Source organism: Mytilus edulis, chromosome 5 (assembly GCF_963676685.1).
Source record: "Mytilus edulis chromosome 5, xbMytEdul2.2, whole genome shotgun sequence".
Lineage (NCBI taxonomy): Eukaryota > Metazoa > Mollusca > Bivalvia > Mytilida > Mytilidae > Mytilus > Mytilus edulis.
Window position 1 is genome coordinate 71275155 of NC_092348.1, and position 12560 is coordinate 71287714.

Sequence of the window (12560 nt, forward strand, 5' to 3'; positions counted from 1 at the left end):
GCAGTAAATGGCTGATCGGTAAAAAGGTATTGCTTCATTTGGGGAACATAGAAATTATTCTGTTTAGGTTTAAACGTAAAAAACTTGAATATATATCTTAAGATTTTTTTCCCCATTTTGAATCCTGAAATGGACTGATAAATGCGTCCTCTTTTACTTGGGAAGTAATCCCACGCGAGAACGAGTGTTTCAATCTTTACGAATTTTCATAATACACCTGAACATCCATACCAATTTATTATTTCAGGTACATTTTAAAACAAAATATGCACAAGGCCGTGTGATTGCTTTAACCCTAAGGCTCCTTTTGAACACATTTAAATAAACGGTAAATAAACTTGTTGGACATTTTCTTGTATCTCTTGTTGATGACTTGAATTAAATTGAACTTGAAGTTTATTTCAATTTTGTTCTGTTATTATACCACTTCTGTCAAGCTGTATATTATGTATATCTGCCTCTTGTAAATATAATTTCATACGGACCTATCGTGTGGTCAGTTTTCCGCCGAAACGGGGGTTTCGGTCATTCAGCACGACAGCGCCAAATCGATCGGTCCTCTTTTAAATACTTGTAAATTAAGTGTTGGTAATGGCTGAAAATGAGGAGTTAGATGTTCATGACCGTGAGGTTTCACTTAGTGATGTGATGCAAGCTGTAATCAAAGTGCAGGATAGCACCTGTGGAAAGTTTGCAACAGTAGATTGTAATATTTCAAATAGATTGTAAATGTGTAGATTGCATGGTTTACTTTTTTTTTCCTACTTAAAAAAGAAAGAAAAACTTAATCAAGAAATAATTTTAACAGGATGCTGCTACGAAGTCTCCCAAACAAATCTCTCAAAATTAGTCATTCCCACGATCGCCTGACATTAAGCAAAGTCCAATACAAATTGGTCTGGTCGATTAAAGTGATATGCACAAGTGACGTCTAGGTATTACACCTTTATGTCATTCAAATCTTCTTGAAATCATGTACAGTAATATTATTGATTTAGGGGTGGGGATCTAGACAGTTTACAAGTTCTCAAACAGGCAGGAGGTAGGGGTAAGATTGACCCTAGGGAACTAGTCGACAGTTTTCAAGTTTTCAAAAAGAAGGGGGTGGATCTTGACTGTTTACAAGTTCTCAAAACAGGATGGGGTGGTGTTACACCGAGGAACTCATTTTATTCGTTTTATTGTCCAATACAAGAATATTTATGGTTAAGGATTGGGGATCTCAACCGTTTACAAGTTCTCAAACATGAGGGGTTGGGGATGATCCAGAGGGACTCCCACTATATTTCAGTTGTTTTGTTGCCTCATAAAAGAATATATTTGGTTTAGGGGTGGGGATCTCGATCGTTTACAAGTTTTCAAAAAGACGGGGGCAGGGGTCACCCCTGGGGACTCATCTTCTTTTGCATGTGATTTGTTTTATTGTCCAGTACAAGAATATATATGGTTAAGGGGTGTGGCTCTTGACCATTTCCAAGTTGTCAAACAACAGGGGGTACGGCTGACCCAAAGAGACTCGCACTTTATTTTACATTATTTGTGTTGTTGCCCCATACAAAAGTATATATGGTTTATGGGTGGGGATCTCGACCATTTTCCAAGTTCACAAACATGAGAGGGTGGGGGCTGACCCAAACGGACACCCACTTTATTTCATTTGATTTGTTTTGTTGCCCCATACAAAAAGGTATATGGTTTAGGGTGGGGATCTCGACCGTTTCCAAGTTCACAAACATGAGAGGGTGGGGGCTGACCCAAACGGACACCCACTTTATTTCATTTGATTTGTTTTGTTGCCCCATACAAAAATATATATGGTTTATGGGTGGGGATTTCGACCATTTTCCAAGTTCACAAACATGAGAGGGTGGGGGCTGACCCAAACGGACACCCACTTTATTTCATTTGATTTGTTTTGTTGCCATATACAAAAAATATATATGGTTTAGGGGTGGGGATCTCGACCGTTTACAAGTTTTCAAAAAGAAAGGGGTGGGGTGACTGACCCCTCTGGAGTTCCTATATATTTCATTGTCCCATACAATAGTATATATGGTATATGGGTGGGGATCTCAACTGTTAACAAGTTCTCAAACAGCCAGGGGGTGAGAGTAACCCCAGAGGACTCGTTTTTTATTTCATTTGATGTGTTTATTGTAACGTATAAGAATATATATGTTTTAGGGGTGGGGATCTGACTGTTTTTAAGTTCTCAAACATGAGGGGTTGGGTGGGGGTGTCACCATGGACTCAACCTAAATCTAATTAATTAATTTTTGTTTTATGGTCCTGTTATCATTACTGAAAACAATGTGTGTCTGTCACTGTTTTCAAGTTAAAAAAAATTATTATTGTTATTGAAAATTAAAAAAAGAAATCCCATAGGGTTCTATAGTAAATTCCTCCCTTCTGTTGGCCCCTCAAAATACAACTAAATAGACCCCAAGAAAAATAATAAGAACTGAACAAAAACTTTGTTTAGGAGTCTTAATAGCAATTAGTATAATTGCGAATTTTGTTATAATAGTCCGATTTCTAATGCCGAATATGTAAAAGGCAAAGTTTATTATAGTCCGAGTTTGTTGTGGGCCGAGATGAGATGAGATACTCTCGGGCTTTTACCTATTGCATAAACATTTGTAAAAATCGTAGTAAGCGACGAAAATGTTCATTCATGAAATATTTTAAACACGGTCTTAATTTTCTTTTCAACCGGAGGAAGGTAGAAAACCTTTGAAACCGGGATTATAGTACTCCCGTTTGGCGGCACACATGTCTGGAGAATACCGATAAAATCACGTAGAACTTGCTGTCTCGTGTGTGTATTGATTTTACTTTCCGCGTAGCGCAGATCCGTGAAGTAGTGTTTGTTCGTCATTTTCAAATGAAGTTGAATTATTTGATTTATCGATGAAAATTCAGTACATTTTAATTCAAGCTGTATGCTATTAAAATAAAAGAGCTCAAAATTTCAAAAGCATCTTTCTATTATTAGTTTTAAACACCAGTACTACATTATCTAGAAGTAGGACACACTTCCTAAAGTAAGATAGTCTGTCTCTTTTACGGTTAGAGTGTCCGATGCCTTAAGAAAGTTTATTGCTATAGCAAGCTATAGCAAACTTTCCAAAAACGCAAGGTGAATTTAACGCTAGTTTAAGGAAAGACATTTCCGATTTAAGACGAGAAGTTCACGGGGCTACTGTTTCTGTACCTTCCAAGGTTAAAAAGTTAAAAACTGAATCCCAGTACAATTGGAAATACGAGGGGAATAAAGTTCAATTCCTTCTTAACACTAAATTTGTAGAAGATCTCACACAATCCATTTGGGCAATTGATAACTCAAAAGTTGAATACGCACGAGATACTATCAAAGAAGTTATTGATAAGATCAAAAGGCGAAATAAACTTAAGGGGGATGGGCGACTGTTCGACAGTATGATACAAACCCAGTAGCAAGTGAATCTGACGATGAGAGCAACTTAAATAAAGCAGAAAACAAGGCGTTACGTAAACGTAATTCAAAGGGGAAAAAGGCTGCTGCTAAGCCTAACTTTAATTAAAAATCGAGTGATAATTCTCAATTTAATGCTACTTTTCCAGCAAAAAATCAGCCCTTTCGTGACCCCCAGTCATGATACAACGGACAAACCTTGTACCATGGTCAAGCAAGATAATGTTTTTTAAATAGATGTTTTTTTTTTAGGGAGACGGATTTATAAAAGTTTTTCCAAACTTGTTTCCGAATCCCATATTTGAACTTTATGTAAGATCATGTAACATTGTAATATTTATCTTGACATTTTTCATTGATAAATAATTACATTAGATGTATGTTTCATTGTAATACGTTATTCTGATTGGCTAACTAGCAATCTCGTGATATTCCTTAATCAATTGCATTACACAAGCAACTTTTCATTCATGATGACACGAGGTCCCACAATAAATTGCACAGGTAAATGAAATAAAAACTTGATAAAAGGCGTGTTTTCATGATCCTATAGGTTAAAATGTAATAATAAGTATTGAATGCTTTTTTTGTAACTTTATAGGGTTGTAAAAGCGTTGACCGTGCTCACATTTTTAGTAAATGTACTTCGGTCAACGCTTCGCGCTTCATACTAAAAATGTGCGCACGGTCAACGCTGTTACACCCCAATAAATTTACAAAAAAGAGCATTCAATTCTTAAATACTGTTCAAACTAAATCTGTGGCCATAGGCGGATCCAGGGGGCCTGGGGGGGGGGGGGGGCCCGCCCCCCCCTTTCGTGGGAAAAATTTGGTTGATTATATAGGAAATCATTGAAGCATGACTGGAGCCCCCCCCTTTTTAGGAAAAGTTCTGGATCCGCCAATGGACTGGCTTCCATGAATTATTTTTTAAATATAACACCGTACTTGTAGAGGTTTTTTTCAGTAAGAATATAAATTACCGTCACAATAAATCGCACGAAAATAGACTCAAATAAACATGGGAATCCTTAAACTCTCCGACGAAGTACATTTACCGAGATCCATTAAAAAATCAATATTGATTGAAATATATATAGTTTTTGTCATAGGTCAGAAATTGGAACTACCTGTCAGCTATTTATACAAAAATCAATATTGTTTGAATTTACATGTTTACTTGCAGATTAACTTTGATCCGTATGTTATATTTTACGGGGGAAATCTGTTTTTAATCGGTGAACAAAAAATATGTGAAAAATGTCAATGATTTAAGGACAATCATGATAAGTGAATTGTGATTATTAAGATTTACAAACACCAGTATATTTATTATCTGTGTAATTGCTTGACAACCATGTAAATATTGTTTTATATACAAAATTCAATTATAATTTATTTAGAAATAGACACATAATGGAAAACTGAACCAATCATTATAAATTAAGCTACTTACATTTTTTAAGCTGAAATCAGTATACAAATTGAATCAAAATTCATTATGCTACCATGTACATGGTCATAGACATAGAACCGGTACTGGCTTCTGTATTTTTACATTGGTCATTTAAATTTATGCAAACTGCTGTCGGTATGACCTGGTATATTAATCCGTGAACTAAAATAAATACAAATTAAAGTAATATTACAAAAAGCAACCCTGCAGGCACACAACATTGATTAAACATTGAATCAATGTTTATTTTCTATGTTGAATCAATGTTGAATTATTATTAGATTTTGAAAATTTGTATCAATGTTGAAAGTCTATGTTGAATCAACGTTGATGTTCAACTTTGAATCAATATATAATAATGTTTGCTTCAACATTGTTTCAACCAATAGCACGGTGGGTATGGTTGTCCTGCGAGAGAACGTTATGTGCTGGTGATTCGGTCCTGACGGGTGCTGGTGATCAATGAAAAAATGTAAACAAAGACGAAAATGATGATTTTTGACGTTTTCACTCATAAAAAATGGAAGAAAACAGTTGAGATTTTCAATTTTGTTTCTTATGGGTTCATATAAACCATTAAAAAGTTTACCCTCTAAACTGTTTCAGTAAGCGTAACACAAAAATGCTCATTTTCAGAAAATCTAGAACTGAAAAAATAAAACAAAATGCTCATAGAGTCCGCTTTCTATACCGCAATCCACACGACAAAACTATTTTGTGAAAAAAAACATTGCAATTTATTAAAATTTAGCATTTTCTCAATTTATTCATGTCCTGATACTGTGTTGGTGGGTCCTGTCATTGTGCTGGTGGGTCCCGATACGGTGCTGGTGATTTTGGATAAGAAGTTGGTCATATTTGAAACAAATGTTACAAAATCAATAAAATTGGGCAGATAATTGTTGTCAATAGGATCTATGACTCCTATTTTAGCTCTTGTGCATCCATTTGGCTGTTTAATATGTGTTTTCAAATGATCGTAACTTGTATTACATAATTACATAAAAAGGGCAACATCTTTCGTCCAATATAAGATAACAATATATAGTATCTAAAATAAGAATAGTTTTATTAAGATATTAAATGCCCCTTACATTGATGCTTCAACAATGATCAAAGCCCATGCCGCATAGACATGTTTGTTAGCGCTCCGCATACCCCTCCCCACTTCCACCCAACCAACCCTCCTCATTTCCTCCTTCACTGTTACAGTGGTGTACCAACACAACAATTTATCACATAAAATAATAACACAAAGACACACATTATTGAACAACGAATGCTCGCAGGTACTGAAAGCTAGTTCAAAGCCGCTTTTTCAACTAATAGATAAACCATGTTCTCATATACAAAAATCCCAATCGTGTCGATTAAAAAAGTCTCAAAACTTAAGTTCACATTTTAATGTTTGATGAAGCAGAATTTTAAAAGTGTGCAGTGAATCTTGTGCTCATAACAGTTATTTTCATAATTATATGTACATAAGACTTATAAAGGAATTAAGAAGGTACCAAGAAGACTTAGTATTTTACAGTTCAATTTTATGATCATGAATGGAAGGAATTTCAGAATGGTACGGAAGTTTACATAGGACAAAGAGAAATTGATAGTATTTTTTGACGAAAGACTTAAACGCTTCTTTGCATTATATAGTACAGCTCTTCTATAAAAACATGCAAAGAAAAACTTTGATTGACTTGCTTGCTATGTTTGCTTGGATGTTTTCAAACAATAGGTAGGCGGAGTTTCAATACATACTGGGATTTGATTGGACAAATACAAACTGACAGGAATTGAAGTTAATGTTTATTGTCCAAACAAATTCCAGTATATAGTAAACAGACTACTTACCTATCGTTTACAAACATCCAAACAATCATAGTAAGCAATGTGATCAATAGTCAATCTAATTAAAAACCGATCTTATCTCTCCTGTTTCTGATATGTCGCGTGGGAGATCTAACGAAACCGGCTTTAAGGTCACATGTGAGTGAACTAAAAGTCATGAATTTATAAAGATATGCAAATGAGTTGACGACCTATTAATAAGCCAATCAAAAAAAAAGTTTGTGAATTATAATGACTGACGATTTCGTCGTAAATAAAATGAGTTACATCCCTTTGCCTTACGTTAAACTTCCAAGATCGTGGAAGACTCAATTTCATTGGTCGAAAAAGACACACCTACGAGGTCACTCACATGTGACCTCAAAGCGGGTTTCGTTAGATCTCCCACGCGACATATCAGAAACAGTAGCGATGAGAGATCGGTTTTTAATAAGATTGATCAATAGTTTGCTTTGCATATATTTATAGAAGAGCTGTAAATTCTAAAAAAAAAATTCTTGTTGTCGTAGATGGTTAAATCCTCAACAAAATCTCAATAACTTTGTTGGAACGAATAAAGGTTTTAAATCAAATTTTCGTGGACTTTTTAGCTTCCACCCTGACGAGACATGTTAGCTGTTCGTATGCTGTTGCACCTGACGCACGGAAACTTTCACATTTCCATCTTCTTTTCTAAAATATTTTACCCAGCTCATACTTGACAGGATTGTTATCCTAGTAAAAGATGTAACCAATGAATTGAACACAAGTTAAAAATGCCACAATACTATATAATTCAATTTATGTGTCAATTTGTTCGAAAAAAGTCGAAAAGAAGAGAGTTTTTTAATGTCATGATTATCTGTCGCTTTCTAGATCTATGCTTAGCATTTATTTCAGATGACAAGGACTCCTCACCCTGGTGACCCTGCTGCCTTTCATAACTTTATCCGTATACATACATTAATAGATAAACAAAAGGCTGCAACTGGTATTTTTGTATTTAAAATGATTCGTTGTAACGAGAATATTTGTGGTGAATGGAAACTGTGGGGTCAAAATCTTAAATTGCTTATAAATGTTGCTGGACCCAGTTTCGTTATCTGATCTGAATTTTCTGAAATGTGCAAGGTAGATAGACCTCAGCCTTTTGATTTTTTTTACTCGGTAAGTTTTGCCCTAATTGCTTGAACTTTTGCAATATTAAAGCCGATTTCAATGAGTGTGTAGACAAAGGGAATATCTTTGGTTATCTTGCTTGCTGAACAGAAAAGTCATTGTTAGGTTATGTAAACTACCCTACTTTAAGAGTAGACTAGTCCGACAAATGACACATCTTTCTGTCTGTAGGACCAGGCTACTTCGAAAGGAGGGTAGTATACCTTACCTAACAATGACTTCACGGTATAGCTAACAAGCAAGCTAACCAAAGATTTTACCTTTGCCTACTTATTCAATGGAATCGGCTGTAACTAAAAACTCGAATACATTTTAACAGACAGTGGTCATGTTTGTTGATGAATATTGTTTTTCCTAGATTCACTCTTGAAAAATCATTTGGTAACATTTGGTCAAGTAATTTCAGAAAAGATCTTTTTATAATTGCGGACACCAAGACAATACATGAACCTCACACGACCCCTCGACACAGGTGAGCTTATATATGATCTTATAGCGATTTGGGTTGATAACCAGTTGAAATTAAGCCAGTTTTTTGTGTGCGTAGATTTGTATTGTTTTATAAAAAAGAAGATGTGGTATGATTGCAAATGAGACAACTATCCACAAAAGACCATAATGACACAGACATTAACAACTATAGGTCACCGTACGGCCTTCAACAATGAGCAAAGCCCATACCGCATAGTCAGCTATAAAAGGCCCCGATAAGACACTGTAAAAAAATTCAAACGAGAAAATTAACGGCCTTATTTATGTAAAAAAAAAATCTATATTTTTGCTCTCCATTTTTATGCAAAATCTTTTACATTTTTATTTTATGGGTTATTGTTAGGGTCGTACGATGACGTATGGTTGTTAACACATACTTCCTTTGGTTTCTTATGGAAATTTGTCCATGGACAACAAACATACACATCATCTACTTTATATAAGTATTGTAAAAATTACAACGTATTTTGGTGATCTTGCAAAATGATCGTAATCCCTGAAATCGTAAACATATTTTCTTATCTAAAAAGGGGCAAGAAGGGTTCCATTAACAGGCCAATAAATAAGATTACAGTTAATTTAAAAAAATAAATAAAAAAATAGTTTTTTTTTCTTTTTCTTCTCATAATACTTAGAAAGTACATAGTGAGCAGTGGTCGTTACATACAAACGTTCACGTAAATTGTCCCAGTCAATGGATGTATTTAATGTGTCAATCAATGGCCACAGCCACACTGTTTTGAATTTCATTCTAATTTATGCTGAAATACACTGCCATTGTTTTAGATATAATTCTATAATCAGTGTGACAATTAAATATAAATCTACTAAATATTCTATTTTATGTGAATATCGTTGTCAATTTAAAAAGAATTGTGCCTAATACTTCTTTTTTTGACAATTCTGGTATCCACAACTACTGGGTTTTATATAGTTTAGCCAACGTTGATTCAGTGTTGGTTTTTCAACACAATGTTAATTCAACGTTGAAACAATGTACTAACTTCAACGTTGCATTGTCAACGTTGAATTAAGAGATAACTGTATTGTATTTGAAGCTTTAAGGACGTCCATCGGTAGTTTTACTGTCGAAAATTTAGTTTACCTGGCGACGCGGAGCAAACGGGTATTTGCGACAGTAAAACTACCGATGGACGTCCGCAAAGCTTCAAATACAATACAGTTATCTCTATTCTAATGCAAAACAAGTTCATAATTAAATTTCAATAATTATTTCAGTGTAAAACCTTCATTAAAGAAAATTCCGCGAAAAGATGTTATCTTCTTTGGTCCCTACACTAGGTGACGTCATAGGTATGCTTCCGGCGTCAAACATAAACAACGTGCGTTTTCTGGCTTCTGTGCCGCTTTAGAGGCTTCAGAATGTAATAAAATTTCATAAAAGGAAGATTTTTAGGCGCAACAAGTGAGTTTTGTGTTTATTATTATAGAAATAACATGTCAATACATTGCGAAATTCAAAATGTCGGCTTCCTTAGTTACAGACAAGGAGATAGAGAATATTTTACGCTTGCTGTCATCCAATCAGAACCATTGATACAACATTTTAATTGCATTAGAATCAATGTTGAATATTTGTTGATCAATGTATAACCTAAAATCAACAAAGAATCAACGTTGATTCCACAACGTGTGCCTGCAGGGGAGGGATCAGAACAAGAACTAGAGGCTCTCAAGAGCCTGTGTCGCTCACCTGTTAATGTGTTTACTGATGTCGGCCATCTTCGTTGGTAGGCGGGGTCATTAGACACTTTTTTTTTTAAATAGATACCCTAGAACAATGTATTATGATTGTAGCGAAGTTTGGTTAAATTTGGACAAGTCGTTTTAGAAAAGATTTTTATACAAGTTACAAAAATGACGAAAAGTTGTTCAATATTGACTATAAAGGGCAATAACTCCTTAAGGGGTCCTCTAACAATTTTAATCATGCTGACTTATTTGTAGATCTTACTTTGCTGAACATTATTGCTGTTTACAGTTTATCTCTATCTATAATAGTATTCAAGATAATAACCAAAAACTGCAAAATATCCTTAAAATCACAAATTTTAGGGCAGCAACCCAACAACCGGTTGTCCGATTCAACTCAAAATTTGTGAGGGGATATATCTTATTCTGATGGACATTTAAATGTTGAAAGATTTGCCCTAAATGTCTTAGTTTCAAAGATATAAAGCAAAAACTGCATTTTACCACTATGTTCTAATTTTAGCCATGTCGGCCATTTTGTTTAGTAGGCTGGGTCATCGGACACATTTTTTAAACTATAAACCACAATGATAATTGTGGCCAAGTTTGGTTAAATTTTGCAAAGTAGTTTTGGAGAAGAAGATTTTTAGAAAAGTTACAAAAAATGACGTAAAGTTGTTAAAAATTTACTATAAAGGGCAATAACTCCTTAAGGGGTCAACTGACCATTTCCGTCATGTTGACTTATTTGTAGGTCTTACCTTGCTGAACATTATTGCTGTTTACAGTTTATCTCTATCTATAATAATATTCAAGATAATAACCAAAAACAGCAAAATTTTCCTAAAATTACCAATTCAGGGGCAGCAACCCGACAATGGGTTGTCCGATTCATCTGAAAATTTCAGGGCAGATAGATCTTGACCTGATAAACAATTTTACCCCATGTCAGATTTGCTCTAAAGTTTTGGTTTTTGAGTTATCAGCCAAAAACTGCATCTTACCCCTATGTTCTATTTTTAGCCATGGCGGCCATCTTGGTTGGTTGGCCGGGTCACGCCACACATTTTTTAAACTAGATATCCCAATGATGATTGTGGCCAAGTTTGGTTTAGTTTGGCATGGTAGTTTCAGAGGAGAAGATTTTTGTAAAAGATTACTAAGATTTACGAAAAATGGTTAGAAATTGACTATAAAGGCCAATAACTCCTAAAGGGGTCAACTGACCATTTTAAATATGTTGACTTATTTGTAGATCTTACTTTGCTGAACATTATTGCTGTTTACAGTTTATCTCTATCTATAATAATATTCAAGATAATAACCAAAAACAGCAAAACTGCCCTAAAATTACCAATTCAGGGGCAGCAACCCAACAACCGGTTGTCAGATTCATCTGAAAATTTTAAGGGCAGATAGATCTTGACCTGATAAACAATTTTAACCTATGTCAGATTTGCTCTGAATGCTTTGGTTTTTGAGTTATAAGCCAAAAACTGCATTTTACCCCTATGTTCTATTTTTAGCCATGGCGGCCATCTTGGTTGGTTTGACAGGTCACGCCACACATTTTTTAAACTAGATACCCCAAGGATGATTGTGGCCAAGTTTGGTAGAATTGGCCCAGTAGTTTCAGAGGAGAAGATTTTTGTAAAAGTTTACGGACGACGGACGACGGACGACAGACGACGGACGACGGACGCAGGACGACGGACGACGGACGCCAAGTGATGAGAAAAGCTCACTTGACCTTTCAGGTCAGGTGAGCTAAAAATCTTAAACTTTAAGACAATTCTGAAAGTAAATTAAATTTGGTTTAATCTTTTTATTGTTTTCATTGAAGCATTGACTATTTTACTTTGTCACTTTCAGCTGAAAAAAATTGTATTTGGCAAACTTTTAGGAATTTTGGTCCTCAATGCTCTTCAACTTCGTACTTTATTTGGCCTTTTTAACTTTTTTGGATTCGAGCGTCACTGATGAGTCTTTTGTAAACGAAACGCATCTGGCGTATATACAAAATTTAGTCCTGGACCAGTGGTATCTATGATGAGATTATTTACAACCGGCACTGGGTCATTGCCACTACCGGTGGAGATTTATTTCCCTGAGGGTATCACCAGCCCAGTAGTCAGCACGTTGGTGTTGGTGCTGGCATGAATTATCATTGATATGGTTATATTTATAAATTAACTGTTTACAAAATTTTGAATTTTTGAAATACTAAGGCTTTTCTACCTCAGGCATAGATTACCTCAGATGTATTGGCAAAATTTTTAGGAATTTTGGTCCTCAATGCTCTTTAACTTCGTACTGTTTATTTTGCCTTTTTAACTTTTTTGGATTCGAGCGTCACTGATGAGTCTTTTGTAGACGAAACGCGCGTCTGGCGTATATACAAAATTTAGTCCTGGTATCTACGATGAGTTTATTTACTTC

At 35.0% G+C, this 12560-nt stretch overlaps 1 protein-coding gene across 3 annotated transcripts in view; it reads right to left on the reverse strand.

The window, feature by feature from the left end:
- Window positions 1–5033, reverse strand: part of LOC139524378 (uncharacterized) — an 85538-nt gene extending 80505 nt beyond the window's left edge. The window contains exons 1-2 of one of the 3 annotated variants that reach the window (XM_071319147.1): window positions 4911–5033; window positions 486–595 (exon numbers count right to left, since the gene is read on the reverse strand). The gene's annotated coding sequence lies outside the window, so the exon portion shown is untranslated. The remainder of the gene's footprint in view (window positions 1–485; window positions 596–4910) is intronic. The other 2 variants (XM_071319145.1, XM_071319146.1) reach the window with 2 other exon arrangements.
- Between the last annotated feature and the right edge of the window lie 7527 nt (window positions 5034–12560).